At 37.3% G+C, this 21135-nt stretch overlaps 1 protein-coding gene across 6 annotated transcripts in view; it reads right to left on the bottom strand.

Moving 5' to 3' along the window:
- The window catches only part of LOC106782711 (uncharacterized), a 130615-nt gene that overhangs the window by 108896 nt on the left and 584 nt on the right, over positions 1 to 21135 (bottom strand). For 4 of the 6 annotated variants that reach the window (XR_011433806.1, XM_070254628.1, XM_070254624.1 and 1 more), the window contains exons 2-3: positions 20715 to 20891; positions 16925 to 17091 (exon numbers count right to left, since the gene is read on the bottom strand). The gene's annotated coding sequence lies outside the window, so the exon portion shown is untranslated. Of the gene's footprint in view, positions 1 to 16924; positions 17092 to 20273; positions 20361 to 20714; positions 20892 to 21135 lie in introns of all 6 variants that reach the window. The other 2 variants (XM_070254626.1, XR_011433805.1) reach the window with 2 other exon arrangements.

The following is a 21135-nucleotide window of genomic DNA, read 5'->3' as shown; positions in this document are numbered from 1 at the left end:
AGAGGTATAGTCTTGGTTGGGAACATAAATTTGTGAGTTGTCAGCATATAGATAGTATATAAAGACATTTCCTTCCTTTCTAGGAAAAAGAAATCACCTAGAGAAAATCTTTACAGAAAGAAGAAAATGAGTCCTAAGCTAGATTTCTGAGAAATGTCAGCTTTTAAATGTATGACAAAAGGAGGAATTGAGAATAACCAAAGAGGTAGGAAAAAAAAAACAAAGGGACCATGGTACCTCAGAAGCTAAGGAAACAGGCTATTTCAGAAAGGAGGGAAGGGTCAACTGTGTAGAATATTGCTAAGAGGTCAAGTAAAACAAGAATAGAAAAGAGCATTTTGGATTAAGTATTCACTGGTGATATGGAATGATGAAGGTCAAAGCTATGTCAGAATGGGCTGAGGGATGACTGGGAGGTAAGGATGTGGAGACCATATGTTTAGACAAATCTTTGAGAAGTTTAATCATGAAAGAAAGTATATGGTACAGTAGCTGTTGGGAAGGAGATGCAGCCAAGGGATATTTTCTTCTTTTTTTCAATATGGAAGATTCTGGAGCATGTTAACAGTGATGGGATTAATCCATTCAGAGAGAAGTGTTTATTAATTGAAGAGAAAGAGAATGAGGGAAGAACCGAAGTCTTTAACAAGGCAAGAAGGGATGAGATGTACAGCACCATCCCTTTTCTAGGATTTCCACTGATCTTTTCTAGGAGAAGAGACATTTCCACCATTGTAATAGGAGAGAAGAAAGAGAAGACGGGTGAAGAGGCAGGTATGTGTGTAGATTTGGTGGTGAGAAGGGGAGTGAGTTCTTGACTGACCAAGAGCTTCTACATTCTAAATGAAGTCTGGGTCAAAGTAGTCAGCTAAGAACAAAGGGAGAAGAGATGATGTGGAAGCTTGAATGAAACATGTCATCTTGCGTTTTAAAAAATTATTCATAACGCTTGTTACAGACAGTAAGGAAGACTTTGTTTGAGAGGGTCTGCTGCAACGGAGGTTTTGCAGTAGGGAAGAGAGATCAGCTCACTTCAGAATACAACCAGGACAAGTGGGGATTGACAGCCAAGAAACAGGGTAGTGGTCAGTGGATGGAAAACAACCAAGAGGAAACATCAAGGGTAAGGGAGAGTCTGGCTAAAGCAACTTGACAGGACTCTTGCTGAAGGCAGGCCAAGGTGATAAGATATCAAGAATGGGGAGATGTGGGATTTGATCAGATATCAAGGGTGATCAGATACCAAGGGTGGTGTTTTTTCGGCAAACTGACCCAGCAGGATTCGTGCTAAAAATGGACTAAGTGGGCCAAACACAGAGCCCAAGTTCACGGCCTAGTCACCAAATGGCTCAGAGGATCCTGCCTAGAGTTTGGTCGTGGAGAAAGTCTTTGTCATGGTGGGGTGGAAATAGGAGCTTGCTAGATAAATATAGAAGGGTTGTCAGCAGGTTTGAGGTTTATGATCTCAAATTGAAAATGAAATGAAATTCTGAATGCACATTTGATTTTTTTTAATGAACTTTATTTTTTCCATTATTTTCTTATTTCATTTTTTTCAATAATTTTTAATGAACTTTAACTGGTTGATTTAAGAAAGTACTAGACTGGGGCTTTGCCAAGACAAACAACAAAGGGAATTAGATAAAATGAATTGGAAGCATTTGTTAGACCATGGCTGTATTAATGGATTATGGAATCCCGTCTTGGGAAGGAGGAAGGAGTAGCTTTCCTTCTCTCCTCAGAAATGAGAATGGTTAGGGTCCGTGGACTGCAGGTCTTGACAATGTTGAAGATTGGATGAAGAGGTGAGATGGAAGGATGGGAGATGATGATCTCAAAATGAGATAAGAAACTGAGATATGAGAGGTAGCATAGATTTCAACAAGGCCAAGTGTAACAGCCATGAGAGCACATAACTGAGACTGAGTGGAGAAATGAGAAACTGGCAACAAGGAAGTTAAGGATCTGAGAGGTATATGAGGTCAAAGAACAGGGTTGCCTTTCTGGAACATGGTAAACATTTCCTGAATGTGAACATTTACTCTTAGTAAAGAATAATGTGTTCTAGAAAAAACGTTCTTAGCAGAGGCTTTTCAACCAGATCATAAGGGTGATAAACGACATTTGGGAGGGAGGAAAAAGGTGGAAAATCGTAGACAAGAAGCTACATATGCCTAACAGCGAACAGTAGGAAAGAAGTACCTGAGTTCTCAAGTAACAGGAAATGTGTCCCAAATAATAAATGTACCTTCCAATACATAGATATCAATGAGCAATATTTGGAAAGTAAACTGAAATGGAACATTCAACAAAGGAAGCAAGTATTGTCCTGAAGTAATCCTGATGCTTGACATGATAGCAATCACGATTAGACTATGACAATGAAAAGGTATACTTTGCTCAAAATCAATATATTTAGTGGAAGTGGTGGAAATGAAACACAGTCTGCCAAGAAAGAGGATGCTGGTAGAGAACGCCATGAACCTGAAGGTAGAAAGGACTTGGATAAAAATGAAAGAGGAAAGGAACAGGACAAATAATGCCATTGGGGGTGTCCTGCAGATTTCTTTGCTGGAAAAGATAATTTATAAAATAAATAACTACAGAAGAAAGACACAATGATGATGATGAGCAACTCCAACTGATCTGGGCTTGTTCAGAGAATCTCCTTCTATTCTAAGCAGAACAATCTGATAACTCTTAGTCAATCCTTACAACAACTTTACCTCTCAGATGATGGAGTAGGCAGTGACTGGGGCGGATTCTCTGAGCTTCATTCTGTCCCATAAGGAGGTACTGAATTTTTTAAAAACAAAAATGTATTGAGATGTTATTATGTGTTTTGCTGAAAACCAAAAGTGGACCGTAAGTACCAAAGATAATGGTTTTGGGTTAAAATAGTGGTAGCCTGGGAGGAACTTCCCTTCTTCTTGTGGTTTGTATTAGCCACAGAAGGGAAAAGTGTACTTTATGTATGTAGATTTCAGAAAGCTTCCAGGAAATATAGGTAGGAGTCTGTGTGTTCCAGGAGGAACACAAGAGGGAAGAAGTCTCAAGGATGATGAGAAATTCTTAGAATCTCAATTCTGGTGGAAAAAAAATGATAAAGAAAGAAAATTTTAAGAAAGCAATATTGCTTGTCCATGTACATTTTAAAAGTGCTTGATTGAAAAAAGGCACATATAAAACATAGAAAGAGAAGCATAAATCCAAGGCTGGGAAGAACAGGAGGGCAAACACTCATAAGATGCTATCAAGAAGAAAAAGGCCAGAATGACTAGAGGTGTGTGAAAAGTGTAAAAAACGAAACAGGCATTTTAACCTGTTTAATCTATTTTTCTGAGGAAAAACAAAAAAGAGATCAGCTCACTATTTGGGGAAAATAGAGTCATTCATTCATGCAGTTATCCAGCAAGCTTTTATAGAGTCCCCACTGTGCGCTAGGTATGGTATGGGCACAAAGTTGGAAAGTACAAACCTCGCGCTCAAATAACAATAAGAGCAAAATATTTAAAAATAACAGTTAACCAGGAAATGAGTGCTTCCCATAAGACAGGCACTGTTTTAAGCAATTTCCATGAGTTAGCTATTGAATTCTAGTAGCAACTCTATGGGTAGGTACTAATATTATTTCCATTCTACAGATGAGGGTTCCGATGCAGAAAGAGGTTACTAAATTGTCCAATATCACACAATTTATATCGAAGGGGCAGGGTTTAAATCCAAGATATCAGCCTGTAAAATTCATAAATCTCATCAGGAACTGTTGGAGCGAAATACATTTCAGAATTCACAATTTTTTTTTGGACTTCAGAAATATAAGACAACCTATACACCTTTATTTTCGAACATCTCCAGTATAGTCTGAGGCAGTGGTTATGATAAATTTATTAATAGTTTTGCAGTGAAATATATTAGCTTAATTCTGAAAGGGAATAACAAATAAAGATCTTAAATACCATACATCAGTTCAGATTAGGATTTGTGGTCAAATGAGTTTTAGTATAAGTTTATAAGAAGGAAGGAAGGAAGGAAGGGAGGGAGGAAGGAAGAAAGGGAAGGAGGGAGGTAAGGAGGGAGGAACGGAGGGACGAAGAGAGAAAGAGAGAAAGAAAGAAGGAAAGAAAGAATAAGAGAAAGAAAGAATGAAAGAAAGAGAGAAAGAAAGAAAGAAAGAGAAAGAGAGAGAGAAAGAAAGAAGGAAAGAAAGAAAATCTGGTTTTCAATTCATTTCTAATTTTGGAATCATGGACAAAGGATTGTGGACCTAAATCTTATATAAATCACAGAAGGATGAAACAACAGTAGAATTCAAAATATTTAACAACAGTATAGCTAGGGAAGCAGCCAATCAGAATGAGAGACTGGAAACTAGCATTGAGGTGGGATCCTAAAGAACCCCTCTCCTGTCAAGACTTAACATTTTACTTGCTCTGTTTTAAGAAAGTCTAAAGAATACTAGAGATGGGGATTGAGGCTGCTGAGGAGACAGTAAGTGGGAACAAAGTGGGTGGAAATGTCACCTTGAGACAACAGTTTTTTAAAACAAACAGTAGGAAAGATTTCAACGTATTACCAGCCAGTACCTTGGAGAGAGACCATTAAATTATATCATTTCTGCACTCGCTGTTATAAATATATCCACAGAGTGGTACAGCAAAGAGAGAGAATATCTAACACACGGGAGTGGTTATAGGGGCCAGGAAGAGGGTCAGAGAATGTTTTCTTATTACACTTATACTTTAATTATAACCTTGATAGCAAGCACTGATCAAGATCTTACATGTGCCAGGTACTATTCTAAATACTTTCTACATGCTAACTCATTTACTCCTCACAACAACCCTATAAGGGAGTGCTACTATTATCCCCGGTTCACAGAGGAGAAAACAGAATCACCGAGTAGTTAAAAAACTTTTTGCAGGCTAAATGGTCACTATGTGTTGGGGCCCAGATTTGAACCTAGGAAGTCTGGCTCCTGAGTTGATGTGCAAAACCACCACAGCACACACCATGTTCTAAGTGTAGCTTTCCACACCTCTCTGACATCACACTAAGGATGTGATCTTGGGACCAGCTCTCTTTCATTTCTACACCCCCTGCTCAGGGCCTAGGTCACAGTAGGTGCACAATAAATAGTTGTTGCTATTGCTGCTATTATATGAGATCATGCTGGAACGATTCTGAACAGTTAGGAGAAGTAAAGAACAGGATTCTAGACAGAGCGTGTAGTGTGAGCAAAGGTAGGGAAATCTTTGGTGGCAACTCCTTTTGTGACTCTTTCTTTACTACCAGGGAAAATAATCTTCAAGTTGAAAGGGGTAGAACTAACAGGAGTTGCAAACTCAAAACATTTCATGGACCAGTACAGTAGCATAAATGCATGAAATGCTAGGTTAAGGAAATAGAACACTTAGGAAGGACTGGGTAGACTGGAGGGTGAATGCCCTACCCAAAGGCATTCAAAGACTTCCTGAAGCGCTAGTTTTGCATCGTTTGGCTCAGAGGGATTTAGAGGTGAGATGGATAAGAAAGAGCATTTAGAAATTTTGAAAAAAAACTCAAGCCAAGAAAATGATGAACAGATAGGACCATTTTTGGTCCTCATAGAGTAAATAGACGAATAGGAAAAAATCTAGAATATGGAACATGGGTAAACAACGTACTCATATCCAAAAAAAAGGAGAAAAGATTCCAGAGCCGACAAATCAACGAGTTTCACATCAATTTCTAGGGAAAATTCTATTTAAGATGATTGAATAGATAAGTCATGAGCAATTATCAATGGAAATGGAAATAATTGTAATGCCCCCTGTATTCTTTAAAAAATGAGTATCCTGGGGGGCTGGCCCCGTGGCCGAGTGGTTAAGTTCGCGCGCTCCGCTGCAGGCGGCCCAGTGTTTCGTTAGTTCGAATCCTGGGCGCGGACATGGCACTGCTCATCAGACCACGCTGAGGCGGCGTCCCACATGCCACAACTAGAAGAACCCACAATGAAGAATACACAACTATGTACCGGGGGGCTTTGGGGAGAAAAAGGAAAAAATAAAATCTTAAAAAAAAAAAAAAATGAGTATCCTGAATGAAATATATTTGCTGCTTTGGTAAGACCTTTCCCGACTAGCAGATCACTGTCTTAAGACATCTTGTGGAGAAGATGGACAACCCCGAGATAGATCTGTGGCTCTGTCGCTAAGAAACCTTGGTCTCTGTCTTCTGCCCTGGGGAAGTTCTACAAAGAGTATGATGTTGAAGTCAAGGAATCTAGCCTACAAGGGCACCATGAGCAGTGGGAGCTCATCCAGAGGACATAACCAGCTTGGTAAAATAACTTGAAACCCCATCAGCACATAGAGTAACAAGGATATTCGGCCCAGAAAAAGACAAGAATGGGGAGGAAGGACAAAATGCTCTCTTTAAAAGCTTTAAGGTGTGCTATGTGGAAATATATTATAGACCACCTAGGACAATGAGATTCCGGGTGCTGGACCGCCATGGCTATTGGGAAAATATCTTTCTTCTAAGTGAGGCAGACTCAGAACTTAATTTCTTTAGAGAGAGTCTACTCCAGGTCTATGATTTTATTAATAAGGAAACTGAGAATTGAAGGAGGTAGGTGATTTTGTCCAATTCCATATAGGACCAGGAGAAAACCCAAGATTCTGAGTTTCTAGTTCAATTGTTTTTCAACAACACTGTGGCATCCAGAAGCTAATTCAGCTCTTTCTTCATAACGCTGGGAACTAGAGGAAGATACTGTTAATTGTCCCACTAAATTCTATTGTCTTTCCCCAAGGCTGTAGCATTCTAAGTGGAAAAGGCCAGAATCTGCAGGTTTCAAACAATATTTCAGCCTGAAGTGGTATATTCTTCAAGTGTCATGTAGCAATTGCCTCCTTCTGAAGAATTTAATCTGCTTCATGAGGCAGACTAAATTTGACTTGCTGGTTTGTACTAAAAATCTGTTATTTTCTGGTTGATAGTCAAACCTATTAAACTGACAGAACTTTAAACCTAGTATGCAAATACTCTCCATCAACACATTAACAAAAGTTTGGTGTGCCAGAAAGCAGCAATTTTCAATCACAAGAGTGTGCACATTTTCCTGTCATTTACAGCCATGGTCACCATAGGGGTCATTTTATAAACCACTTAAATATCCAGGACAAAAAAATTTCTCAGTACATGTTCCACGTCAGGTAACATTGACATGAAATATTTGCAATGGTGCCTTTCCTAAGAGGTCTCAACTAGCCTGCCTCTGTAGGATGAAAAGCAAAACTTCACCCAAGCTGACTTAAGCGGCCTCATCAATTTCAGAAAAGGAAGGGAAATTAAGATTCAGCACACATCTTTTATGAGCCAGGCACTGTCATATCATCTATTCCTCATAGCAATCTGTAAACTATTTTATTTATCAAATACATATTTACCTACATATTGACTTATCAAAAAATATTTCAGGCAATCTACTAGGTACTAATATTTTAATTTTGCAGATAAAGACACCAAGTTTCTAAGTGTAAGTAGTTCGCCCAAGGTTTCAGCTAATAAGTGGAGGGGCCAGGACTTGAAGATTGATATGTTTATGTCAAAGCTCTGTGTGTTCTTTCTGCTGTATAGGTACCACATGGATCAAAAGTGGTATTTTCTATATGATATAAAAAGTCAAATTTAAGGAAAATTGACTTGAAAGTTGAAACGATTTTATGTTATTATTATGGTGTCTATATAAAATCCATTCAAGACATGATTTTTCATCATTCTATCTTTAAACCAAGTCAATGAGAAAACTAGTTTTGATATGCAAGTCAGCTTCGCCACTGGGCTAAGCCTTATCTTTCTCCGTGACCAAGTGTGGTTGGGAATGAACTTGAGGAAGGAGATGTGGAAACCAGAGTTCTCATCATTCTTCCAGCACATACATCCTCTAGGAAGCAGTTTCTTCATCTGTAAAATGAGAGACACTGAATAGATCATTTCTATAGCCCCTTCTAGCTCTAACTTTCCGTAATTCTTCATTTCTTCACTTTCTTCTCTCAAAATTCAAAGTAGCTCTGTACAGGGGCGTATCCAGCAGACACGGCAAAGTAGAACAAATATGAAAAACTAAAAATCAAAACTGGAAGAGAATATCTCATTAGGTTCCAGAAAACAAAGGCCTAGATTACAATATATTAAAAAAAATATTTTTCCCCTTCGCTACCTCAGGCTTTCTGCTTCAATATAGGACAGAGGGTAGAAATAAGAAACGTGTGGGAAAATTTGATCTACTTGTAATTCTAATCCAATTAGAAATCCAATCCAACCAGAAAATGTCAAATATATCTTTTAAAAACCCATCATTCGATTCCTTGCCCATTTTTATAAGCTTAAGAGTTTAGATAGTTTTGATGCAAATTCTATACTCCTGGGTACCTTTCACACTCAACCAACATAAGAAGTAAATATGCACAACTTTATAAGATCAAAAATGTTTCCTCAAGGACACTTAATTAGATTCATTTCTTTACTATTTTTTTCTTTGCTTTATTTTATATTTTCTAAAAAGAAGACCTGCTTTTGTGGTAAGATAATTCAGATGCCTGAGACAAAGTTAGCATGCAATAAATGCTAAGTATCACTATTATCTTTCAATAAATATTTATAAAGTGCCTACTATGTGATAGGCACTGGGAATAAGATACTGTGCAAAAACAGCCAGGCTCATGGACCTTATAGCTGGTGGAGGAGACATGAACGTTGCAAAGGAAAGCGACAGACTCTGCGAGAAGATATGACGGGGCAGCTAGTCAAGGAAGCCAGGGAAAGCTTCTCGGAAGTGGAGACACTTGAGCTGAAATCTGAAGGATGAAATCTGTAGGCAGAGGGAACAGCAGGTGCAAAGACTCTGGAATGAGAAAACACATGCCAAGTATGAGGGAAGTAAAGAGGATTTTCTCCTCCAGAAAAAGCAACACAGAGGCCTGATGTGAGGTGGAGCTGGAGATGCAGGTGAGAGCCAGACCACAGAAAGGTTGGTTGGCTATGTTAAGGAGTTTTGGGTTTTATTCTAAGAGGAATGGGAAACCGTTCAAGAGTTTTAAGAAATTGGGTGGGTGGGAGGGGGAATGCGATATTGTCCTTTCTGAATTTATTATAATAATTTTCATATTATTTCTGAAAATTCCTTTAAGATTTTTTTCCCCTTTTATTTCCAATTCATATAATTTAGGGAGGATTTTCTATTAAAGTCTCTTCAATTAGACACAACTCTCCAAATATAATTAATCATTATGGTGGGCTTGGATTAATGCCATGTCTTGATGGTGTTGATCTAACCATTTGCTCATATTATCCAGTCATAACACTTTTTGACTACAAACTCAGAAACCAGGTAGGGTTATCAAACGCTGACAGTTCTAATGTCCTATATTTCTAGTTATGTTATTACTTTTACTAAGAAAAGAAAAACAACAATCCAACATGAATCTTCTAGATTTGGAGAATATTAGTTTCTATTTTTCTTTTAGAATAAGGGCTGAAATATGAATTTTATAAAGTAAAAGCTGGTTTTAGTAATTATTGGAAAAAGTCACAAGTAATGTATTGACCATTAAAATTGATTGAAAGAAAAGTGATCAGAATAGCTGTTCAGTAAATGAAAACATTGTTGTCAACTTGGGTTATGTGAGATGTGGTTATTTCTGGTTGAAACTAATGGACGTGAAAGGAAAACTTTAAACAAGTGTTTGGGTTAAAACTATTGAAATAGAAATATTTCTAGTTCTAATATGGTAATATAAAGTTAGTATTCTCCCTTTATCCTGTTAGAAATGCCCCTCCCTCCAAGAAATTAGGTTAATGTGAATAAGTAATTTAAAGTTTATTTCTGATGAAATTTGGAGACAGCTGAAAGCTTAAATCAGAAAACGGATGGAGTAGGGGGCCAGCACAGTGGTGTAGCAGTTAAGTTCGCACACTCTACTTCAGCGGCCCGGGGCTCACTGGTTCAGATCCTGGTGTGGACCTATGCACCACTTATCAAGCCATGCTGTGGCAGGCATCCCACATATAAAGTAGAGGAAGATGGGCATGGATGTTAGCTCAGGGCCAATCTTCCTCAGCAAAAAAAAAAGGACGATTGGCAGTGGATGTCAGCTCAGGATTAATCTTCCTAAAAAAAGGAAAAGAAAAGAAAATGGATGGAGGTAAAAATTGAAATACTTGCTCTACTACCACAAGAGGGATATGTACGAATTGGAGACAAGGGTTTCCCCAGATCTGATTTGGTTCTGAAAAGCAAAAGAATTCTAGGCAAAGAAGAGTAACACAGAGAAGCTAAGTTTTGCAGGAAGAAGCCCACAGCAGTCAGGAGAAAAGAGAGTTTGCGTCATGAACCAACCCACAGTTTGCTCTCTCTATGAGCTGAGTAGATTCAATGGCTAAACAAAGTCCCACACAATCACCTGGGTCAAAAAGAAAATTCCTAGTCAATTAAAGCATGGTCTTGGGTCTTCTCGCCCACACATAGAAACCTCTGCTAACAGCGGGTTCAGAAAAAGAAAATTTTCAGAGCTAGTCCTGTAGTGTAGTGGTTAAATTTGCATGCTCTGCTTCAGCAGCCCAGGGTTCGCAAGTTCGGATCCTGGGCACAGACCTACACATGGCTCATCAAGCCATGCTGTGGCAGCATCTCACATAAAATACAGGAAGATTGGCATAGATGTTAGCTCAGTGACAATCTTCCTTGCCAAAAAAAAAAGAAAGAGAAAGAAAATATTCTACCTCTAGATGAACAACCAAAAAGGAACAGATAAGAATATTATGTAGAGATACTACAATAAAGAAAACAAGAAAAGGAGTCAGAAATATAAGGATAGATGAACACTCACCAGAAAATTTTTAAAAAATATTTCAATGGAGCAGCTGAAAACTTTGACAAAATTTAACTATGAATTAAATACTACTACTGCTATCGATAATAACAATAGGACAATTGCCTCTATGAAGCAAGAACACAGCCTAGAATACAGGACCCCAGGGAAGAGATGATTAGGAAACAGGAGATGAAATGTGAGCTCCCAGAGATCTGCAAAAAAAGTGAAAGAGAAAAGAAAACCAAGAAGCGAAGGTGGAATTAGAAGAGTTTAAGAGAGTATAGATACTGTTGAAACACAGTAAAAAGTATACAGAGCATAAATTTAAAAAGTGAGCAAAATCAAATGAAAGGGAGTAAAGGAAGAAAGGAAGAGAGAGAGAGGGAAGGGAAAAACAGGAGGAAGGATAGAAGAGAAGGAACTCAAGAGAAGTGTGGAGAGGCAAAAAAATCCAACATACAAGTAATTGGAGCCTCAGAAAAAGAAAACCAGAGTAACAAAATAGAACAAATGTTAATGTACGTAAAGAAAAATTTCAAAAAAAGAACAAAAACAAAAGAATCTAATCTTCCTACTGGAAAAGTGCACTATTCTTAGAAAAAAAATGACTCCATATGCTTAATACTAAGAAGTTATTAGAATAAAAAAGACAGAATACTTTGGGTCTCCAAGCAAAATGGTAAAGTTACATAATAATGAAAATTTAAAATCTGGTTGCCTTAAACTTCTCCAAAGCAGCACACAATCTACAAAATCTTAAAGGACAGTGTCACCCTGTAATTTAAAGCTAGCCCAAACGCCATTCAACTATAAAGAAAATCAACAGTTTAAAACACTAAAGAATTCAGAGACTATTTCACATGAGAAATTCACGAAGAATCTACCAGAAAACAAACTTAAGCAAACTCAGAAATAACTGGAAAAAAATATGACAAAAGACCACTGGTGAAAATTGAAACTATTTCACTACAGGTTTAAGATTAAGATGAGTATGAGGATTGTGTTTACAGAAGAGAATATAAGGACATAAACATAGGAAATTAGCAACGTTATAACCAACAAAAGTTTGGAGAAGATAGGATAGAAGAGGAAAAGTTTAAGCACAGTGATTGTTCATATTTAACAGATGGAGTTAAAAAAAATCAGTTAAAGCTAACATGTCATGGAAAAGGAGTGAAAGTTTAATGCTACAAAGGTAGTTATAAAAAGATAAAATGATCTGAAACTGAGTAGTAAGAGAGAAGAAGGAAAGGAAAGGATGAAGAAGTATTAAAAATTTTCACTGTTACTAATGGCAGGGAATCAATTGCCAAAAGAAAAGGAGGATAGAGAAAATTACAAAAAGTAGTTATAAGCAAGTACAAAAAAATGTACAAAGCTTCAAAGTTACCAGAAGAAACGTATGCACACATAGAGCAATAAAAACAAGCTACATGGTAAAAGAATTTTAAAGTAATAAAAACAGAAGCCAAACATAAAGTAACAAACCTAAGACCAAACATATCTATCATATCATTAAATGTAAATGGTCTAATCTCACCTATTAAAAGAAAAAGATGTGTAGATAATATCACAGAGAAAACTCCCTTGTGTGCAAATATAAAAGACAGAAGTAAAGCAAAGAGACTCAGAATGGTTAGGAATAAAAAGACTGGCAATGCGTCGGTATAAACGAAAAGAAATCGGGGTTGTGATCTTAACCTCAAAGTTAGTTCAGCACACAGAGTATTAACTAAGACAAATAAGGACACGCTATAACAGGCCACATTATAATACCAAAGAGTACAATCCACAAAAAAGTTCTCAGTATCTATTTACTAAACCATATATTAACATTTCCAAAGCAAAAACTACAAGTGATATAATAAGAAAAAGACAGTCACATTAGCAGTTGGAAACACCCTTCCCTTTACTGCATAACATATCAAAAGTACAAAAAATATATATAAAGATATAAGGGGCCTAAAAAACAAGTAAATACGGTGGCTCTAATGGATGCATATCAAGCTCTATAACCTGACAACGGAGAATATCTCTATTGTCAGGTATCAAATTAATTAATAGTCATAAAAAAAGACATATTTTAGGCCACAAAGAAAACACCAAAAAACTCCAAGAAACAGAAGTAGCTCTAAAAATATTACTTGATCCCAATGCAGCATAACAAAACTAGAAAACAAAAATCACTTACAGCCTGGAAATTTAAAAGCTCTCTCTTAAACAACTATTAGGTCAAAAAGGAGATTCATAAATCAAAATTGTAAAATATCTCAAAAATGACAATAAAAAACCCTACATAAAAGAACCGTATGATTCAGTTAAAGCAGCAATCATCAGTAAAGTTATACTTAAATTCTCATATTAAGAAACAAGAAGAAATTAAAATAAGTGAATTGAGTATCCAACTCACGAAATTACAAACATTTCATTAGAAAAACATCAGGAACCACAAGATGAGTAAATATTAAAGTAAAAGCTAGTAAATTAAAATACAGGATATATGGAGATCTAATAAATAAATCCAAAAGATAGTCTTTAAAAACAATGCAATAACAACACACCCACATACAGAAAAATAGGTAAAATATAACCAATATAATCAAGAAAGGGGGACATAAAACAAAAAATAAGAAATAATTAGAAATACAGAGGAAATTTACGTAATCATATCTGGTGACTTTGATCAACAACATTGCATATTAATCTGAAAATATGGCTGAGATAGATAATTTTCTAGGAAAGTGTAACTAGCCAAAACTGACTTCAGAAGGGAGAGAAAATCTAAACTGATCAATTACAGTAGAAGAAATAAAGAAATTTGTTAAATAGCTTCATCTCCCCACTCCCTCCCAAAAAGGTCCAAGGCCCACTTGATTCACAGAAGTTCTAACAAACCTTTACGGAGCAGCTAATTTTCATGCTATTTTAAATTATTCCAGACCATAGAAATGACAAGAAACCTTCCAATTTTTTTCTTGTAGCAATGAAAACATTGATGCAGAAGCCCAAAAATGGTTGCACAGAAAGAAAACTACAAACCAATCAGATTTATGAGCATAAATAACCAAATCCCATATAAAATATTATTATGGAGAACCAGTAGCATATTAAAAACAATATACTATGACCAAGTGGACTTTATCTTAGGAATGCAAAATTGATTTATTTGGAAATCTATTGTTATAATTTACTATACTAGTAACATATAGTGAGAAAAATTATAATTATTACCAAATATGCTAAATATATGATAAAATTCAACATCCCTTCTTGAGAGATATTCTTAATAAAATGGAGGAGCTGGCCCTATGGCTGAGTGGTTAAGTCCACTCTGTCTGCTGTGGCTGCCTGAGGTTACTGGGCTCGGATCCCCAGTGTGGACCTACACACCGCTCATCAAGTCATGCTGTGGCAGCATCCCAAGTAGAGGAACCAGAATGACTTATGGCTAGCATATACAACTATGTACTGGGGCTTGGGGAGAAAAAAAACAAAGAAAAGAGGAAGATTGACAGCAGACGTTAGCGCAGGGTCAATCTTCCTTACCAAAAAAAGCATTAAAGAATAAATTAAATTAAATGGAAAAATATATTTTACAAAAGAGAAAAATATATTAATGTAGCCTCCTTGCTTCCATCTTTGCCCCTCCCCCCCCCCCATAGACTATTCTTCACCTGTTGACCACAGAGACGGTCTCTAAAGTACAATCATATTATTTCTCAGCTGAAGACCCTCTAGTGTTTCTTCATTTTACACAAAGTAAAAACCAGGTCATCACAATTGCCACATGCCATCCATGATCTGCCCCACTGCCTCTCCGGCATGGTCTCCTGTCACCCTCTCTCTCTTGCTCACTGCTCGACCCACACCAGGCTCTCTGCTTTCTCTTGGACGTACCACATACACCTCTGCTTCAGACACTTTGTATCTGCCACTTCCTCTGCCTGGGAAATTCTTAGCCCACATAACTGTATGGTTCACCCCCTCACTGCTTTCAAGTCTTTTTTCTTTTTTTCAAATATCATGTTAGTGAGGCCTTTTCTGGTTTAAATATTTGAACTCTCACATCACATCCCCTTACTCACTTTGTTTTTCTCCGTGGCATTTATTATCTTCTATCATTCCATATAATTTGTTTATGATTGTTTTGTTGTCTGCTCCCATTAGAATGTAAGCTTCATAAAGACGACATTTTTGCCCATTTTGCTTTCTTTTTGTTCACTGATGGCCTGGCCTATAATCAATACCTACTATATACCTGTCGAACAAATGAATTAATAATATATTATGCAAACGTGCAAAAAAGTCCTTTATATATAGTTATGAATGAACATTTAAGATATATTTCTAAGAGAAAAACGTAAAAGGCAGTAGGGTGTGTCAAACACTCTACTATTTTGTGTAGAAACAGAAGGAAGAGTGAGGGAAGAGAAAAAGGAGGAGGGCAATACGAAGAGAGGGGGACATGAAAAAGGTCCCTATTTGTATAGGCATGAACTGTGTCTAGTAGTCTATACAAGAAACCGGTGAGACTCGATGCCCTTGGCAAGGACAACCAAGTGGGCGAGGAACAGAAATGAAAGGGAGACTGTTCACAATAGAACACTTTGTTTCTTCTGAATGTGATCTATGAGACTATTTCAAAAACACTTTTTTCAAAAACAAATAAACAAGCAATTTAAATGACCAAACATTATAGAAAGAATTTAATGCTAATTACACACACCTACACATACACACAAGACATACAAAAATATATTACAATGAGTGAAATAACATCTTGCCTTTTCCCAATTCTGGAGTAGGAGAAAGCTACTCCAGAAGATATTTTTATATTGTATAATTTAAAGCACATTTCCATTTTTTAAGGTAGCTTTAGTGGACTTTATTCTCCTGACCCATAAACTCTAGCATACTGAAATATTGCAAAGCTAGAAGTCTTGCCCTATGCGACAATGCTAGAATTGTTGAAACCACGATTTGAACTCAGGATTATCTGGCTCCAAAGCTCTCATTCTTCCTACAACACTTTGATGCTGAGGCCTCAGATACCACTGAGAGAGAGAAAGAGAGTGAGAGAGACAGAAAGGGAGACAGAGAGAGAAGAGACTATATTGTTGGACAACATCACATATGAGAAAAAAATCAATGAATAAAGGGGCAAAAATTCTCTGAACAAAGCTGATACAAGCATTAAGTGGAATCGTCACACAATGTTAAAGACCTAAAGGTTATCTCACGCCCCCAGCAGCACTTTCACTACTGAATGGCTTTAAGCCACCTTTTACGTTTTCTCCTAAGAAACGTGACCAAAGACTTTTGAATATTGGGAAAGGGTGAGATTTCATTGACTATTTCCTTCACACTTTTCCCTAAAGCCCCTGAAGAATAGGGACATAAGAGATAAACTAATGAAATAGAGTTAATAATTTAAGTTATGACTTCTTTACAGCCAGTAGTCCTTTTGACATTTTCAAAAAAGAGAAAAAAATAGTGAACAAAAACTTGCCCCAGGATTCCAAACTGCAGGTGGCATCAAAGGGACTAAGCGAGAGAAAAGTTCCATTTATCAGCTTCCTGCTGGCCAACCGTTTCTTCTGATAAGAGCTAAGGGAGGATCACTGGAAGACACGGTCAACCCCTTTTTCATACTGTTTTCCCTGGTGGCAATACGATTGATTTTCTGAAACGTATTCTTAGGGCTTTGTGCACTAGGAAGTGCCTGACAAACGAAGGTGGAATCCTAATAATTGCTCTTGGTATTAAAAACATGTAGTTTAGAGCAATGATTCTCCGCCAGGGACAATTTTACCCTCCATAGGACATTTGGCCATGTCCAGAGACATTCTTGGTTGTCACAATCCGGGGTGGTGGTGATGCTATAGGCATCTAGTGGACAGAGACCAAGGATGCTGCTAAACATCCTACAAATGCATGGGATGGTCTCCCACAACAAAGAATTTCCAGCCCCAAATGTCAATAGTGCTCAGGTTGAGACACCCAGATTTAGAGGGGGGACAGCGTTTGTTTGTGTGGCCACAGTGATATGACGTCATTGTGCGTACCTGTAGGTGAGGGGGGTGGATTTGTAGAGTCAGTCTATTCTCGTTCATCACCCAGGCACCCATTGGGCATCCAGTTTTCCGAGGCTGAACCTTATCCTCATCAGTGTGTCTGAGGTCAGGATTTTGCCATTCAAGTTCTCATCATCCAGTGGCAATTTCAGGCAGCCCTTATGGAAGGAACAGCAGATGTTTATATAGAAAAGATGATTTCAATAGCACATAGAAAATTAGCCTCAACTCTGAGTCATTAAAATATCTCCAGGTGGGCTTTTTTGTTGCTGCGGTTTGGAGTAGCCTCTTGTCATCATTTGGGAAGTACTGTCACGTCTCCAGGATATGTTTTTGTCCTAGCCCCAATTTCAGCACCTGTTCATCTGACAAGGATGGAAACGACTCTCTCTTCAAGCCTACACTGCATTGCCATGAACTAATTTCCTAAGCCTTTCTGTCTCCCCGTGCATTATGTCCCCACTCATCACCATTAATAGGTAAATAATCTTCCCAACCACCTGTGGCCATACTTCAACACATCTTGAGAGGCTCTTAGAAAATGAATTTTAAATAAACTCATCAGAGAAATGCATATAATCAAATAACATGCTTAAAGGAAACAGAAATCCTACATAAAGAGTGGGTCCGCTAGCAAGACTTTGCCCTTCTCTCACAATCCTGAAAGGTCCCTCCTACAGAAGTGGAGGGCTATGGCACAGAAACTTCTCTTCAATGCTGCCTAAACTACAACGAGGGAGATGGCCGTGGCAAAGGTAAATTAATGAATAGTAATCCCTTCCCAGTCAAAACTGAACATTTTGGCATAGTTCTATATTTTAGTGATAAACATGATTCAGAACCACTATTTTAAAAAATCTATTCAGAAAATAGAATAAAAAATAAAAACTCCCTTTACCTAGTTCCTGTAGCTTCTCCCATCTTTAGAAGAAATCACTGTTAACAGTCTATTGTGAATCTTTCCATACCAATTTTATATTCCTTCATTCAGCAAATATGTATTGAGTACCTCCTACGTGTTTGGCTGCTGGGTTACAACGGTGGATGGAAGAGACATGGTTCCCGCCTTCAGGTAGCTTATATTTTAGTGAAGGAAGGAAATAGAGAAAAGCAATGACTTCAGATTAACATACTAATAAAAGAATTATAATTTGTGATCAGCCCAAGGAAGGAAACAAACATGAGGCTGGAATAGAGAATACTGAGGAAGCCTGCACTAGGTAAAGAGATAAAAAAATGCTCTCAGACAAACTAAGACCTGAAGGATAAGAAAGGGAAAGTGAAGAATGGGGAGGAAAGTTCTATAACTTCCTTTTTTGCACAACATAATAGATATTTGTCCATGTTTATTCATAAATATTCTTTCTTTTAGTTAATAAACACTGAGAGTCTGTCTATGTGCCAGTCCTGTGTCCTACAGTTAAAATAACGAGCAACATCTTTGTCTTCATTGACTTCATCTAATAGTTTCCATACATCTGGTTAATTTTAATGGCTGCACGATATTCCTCAGTGTAATGCACTAATATTTATTTAGCTACGCCCCCATGGATGCACATTTTGGTTGTTTCAGTTTTTCACTATTACAATCAATGCTCCCGGAAACATCTTTGCTCATATATGGCTGTGTATATTTTTGTAGGATACTTTCTACCATTAAGTGTCTACTATGTGACAGCATAATTATTAATGTGTCACTCATAAAGTCCTCACCATCATATTAAGGTGTGTAAAGTTCTTGTCCTCATTTTATAAATGTGAAGCCCACAGCACAGATATATTAAGAAACTTATCCAAGGCTACAAGATGGTAAGTGACAGAGCCTGGACATAAAACCAGACAGTCTAACTCCAGGAGCCACTATAGCTCCTCGCAAGGGATAGTGTCCTAGATTTTGTTTTCTGGTTGCAAAAAAGTGAATATATGTTTATTATTTAGAATTTGAGAAATACAAATAAGAACATTTCAAAATTTTTTTTAGCTTTTTAATAGTCATTTGTAATAAAAATATTATTTGTCACTGTATCCATTTGGGAAGTAAGAAGCAACTAAAAGCAATGTCATAACAAAAAAGTCTGACCAGTGGATTCTACAAAAAAGAAGGTCCTACAAAACATTCCTTAAAAAAATGTATATGTATATACATATTCCTAAAGAAAATATGTACATATATATATACATATATATATATGTATATTCCTGTCCTCCCCCATCATGACCGTTCCCTGGGAGAGACTGGTAGACCAGTTGAACATGGAACACCTCAAGCTCCCTGCAATGAATGAGCAACCAGGATTCTGGGATTTCTGTTCTCACTATAACTGGTTTTCCAGCTGCTCCACTTGGAGACTGCAAGCTTGTTTAACACTCCTCAGGAAGCAAAATAAGCCAAAAGATGGTCCAAAGAATGCTTCCAGGATATAGGTCAGTGTTCCGAATCCTTAGATTCCAGGGCCCCCCCGGAAGTTCTGGTGCACTCACTGCAGCAAAGCAGCGCGGAACAGAGATTACGCGCACAGGCTCTGGAGGCAGCGGGCCCAAGGCCAAAGACAGAGGACCTTGGAAAAATGGCTCAATCTTCCTGTGTGCTGGTTTCCTCATACATAAAATGGGATAATATTAGAACTTACCCACAGGTTATTAGCAGTAATTGTGAGTGGTATATTTAATATCTTTGAAGTTCTTAAGATAATGTTGTCAGAGTTAGCACTTAATAGTTGTTACTCATTAGTGTATTACAGAGTCACCTCTAGGTCTGTCTAAGATTTTTTGCTTAGTTTCAAGATGCTAGTACTACCAAAAGATAAATGTATGTGAACATTGGAAAAATGCTAGAAGGGCCAAGTACTTCTGGTTTTCTATACCTAGCAGCATTACAGTGATATTTTTCTTCTTGTTTTTGCTTCTCTTTGTTCTCTATGTTGTCTTTACTGAATATGCGTTACTTTTTAAAAATCAGAATAAAAAGCCAATAATTTATTTTTAAATAATTTTAATCAATTCAACTGGATGAGAGAAAATCAATGATTAAGTCCAGTTTTTGTTTTTTGGGTTTTTTTTTTTTTTTTTTGTGAGGAAGATTGCCCTGAGCTAATATCTGTGCCAATCTTCTTTTATCTTATGTGGGAGGCTGCCACAGTGTGGCTTGACGAGCAGTGGTAGGTCCCCTTTACAAGCGGTACTAGGTCTGCACCCAGGATCCGAAGCTGTGAACCCTGGGGTACCAAAGCAGAGCATGCTAATTTAACCACTATGCCACTGGGCCAGCCCCCTAAGCCCCGTTTTCAAAATTGAATGCTATAGATGTTATTCGTGGTGACTTAATTTTTAGCTACTTCGCCTCTCTTGTCTGTTAGGTGTTGTTATCATGATTGTGATCATCATGAGCATCGTCCTCATCAACAAACGCTTTTACTAGTGGTGATACCTTAAATAAGCAGAGTGATTCTAATATTAGTCATATCATTTGGACACTCAGTTCCCTCATTGTCACATGGAGTTAATAATATCTTCTCTGTCAATCCCAATACTCCACAAGAGAATAAAATAATGCAAAATGGTATAATGAAATAACGAGATTGACACTGAGACATATACTAGGAAATCATTAAATTATGACTCTCATAGTTATACTACATATTATTTGATTCTGACAAGGTAAACAAGAACTCTTACTTCAGTTGAGGAATAAGCAAATGGAGGTACAGAGCATTTACGATGGTTTCTTATCTCACATGTTGGATAGAGGTAGAGACTAAACTAAAACTCAGCGTCTCCTTACCCAATCAGTTCAGGATTGATCTGCCTTAATCCAAAGAAGCCCTCTTCCAAATACCGACAGTTTCTCTACTTCTACTGATTGCAATCCTGCTCCACAGCCAGTCTTGGAACCTTGGGGAATTTTTAGAACCATTTAGAGCTGAGGTAAAGTCGCAATGACCTTTTCAGTCCAACAATGCTAAAAGTGAATTGAAAAGGTTTAGAAAGTGTGGTGAGAAACAAGGCATTGCCTAGAACTGTTCATTGTTTCCCCAAAATTCTACTCCTCAACTATCTTCACAAAATCAAGGTTCTAAATGTTATGGAGAAAGGCTTCCAACGGTATTAGGTTGAAATGTAAAATAGGATATAAAACTGAAGATAGACAGACTGACAGACAGACAAAGATATAGTACAATCTTAATATTGCATCTTTTAAAAAG

Source organism: Equus caballus, chromosome 28 (genome assembly GCF_041296265.1).
Source record: "Equus caballus isolate H_3958 breed thoroughbred chromosome 28, TB-T2T, whole genome shotgun sequence".
Lineage (NCBI taxonomy): Eukaryota > Metazoa > Chordata > Mammalia > Perissodactyla > Equidae > Equus > Equus caballus.
The sequence above is the reverse complement of the archived record's forward strand: the minus strand, read 5'-3'. Positions and strand labels throughout refer to the sequence as shown.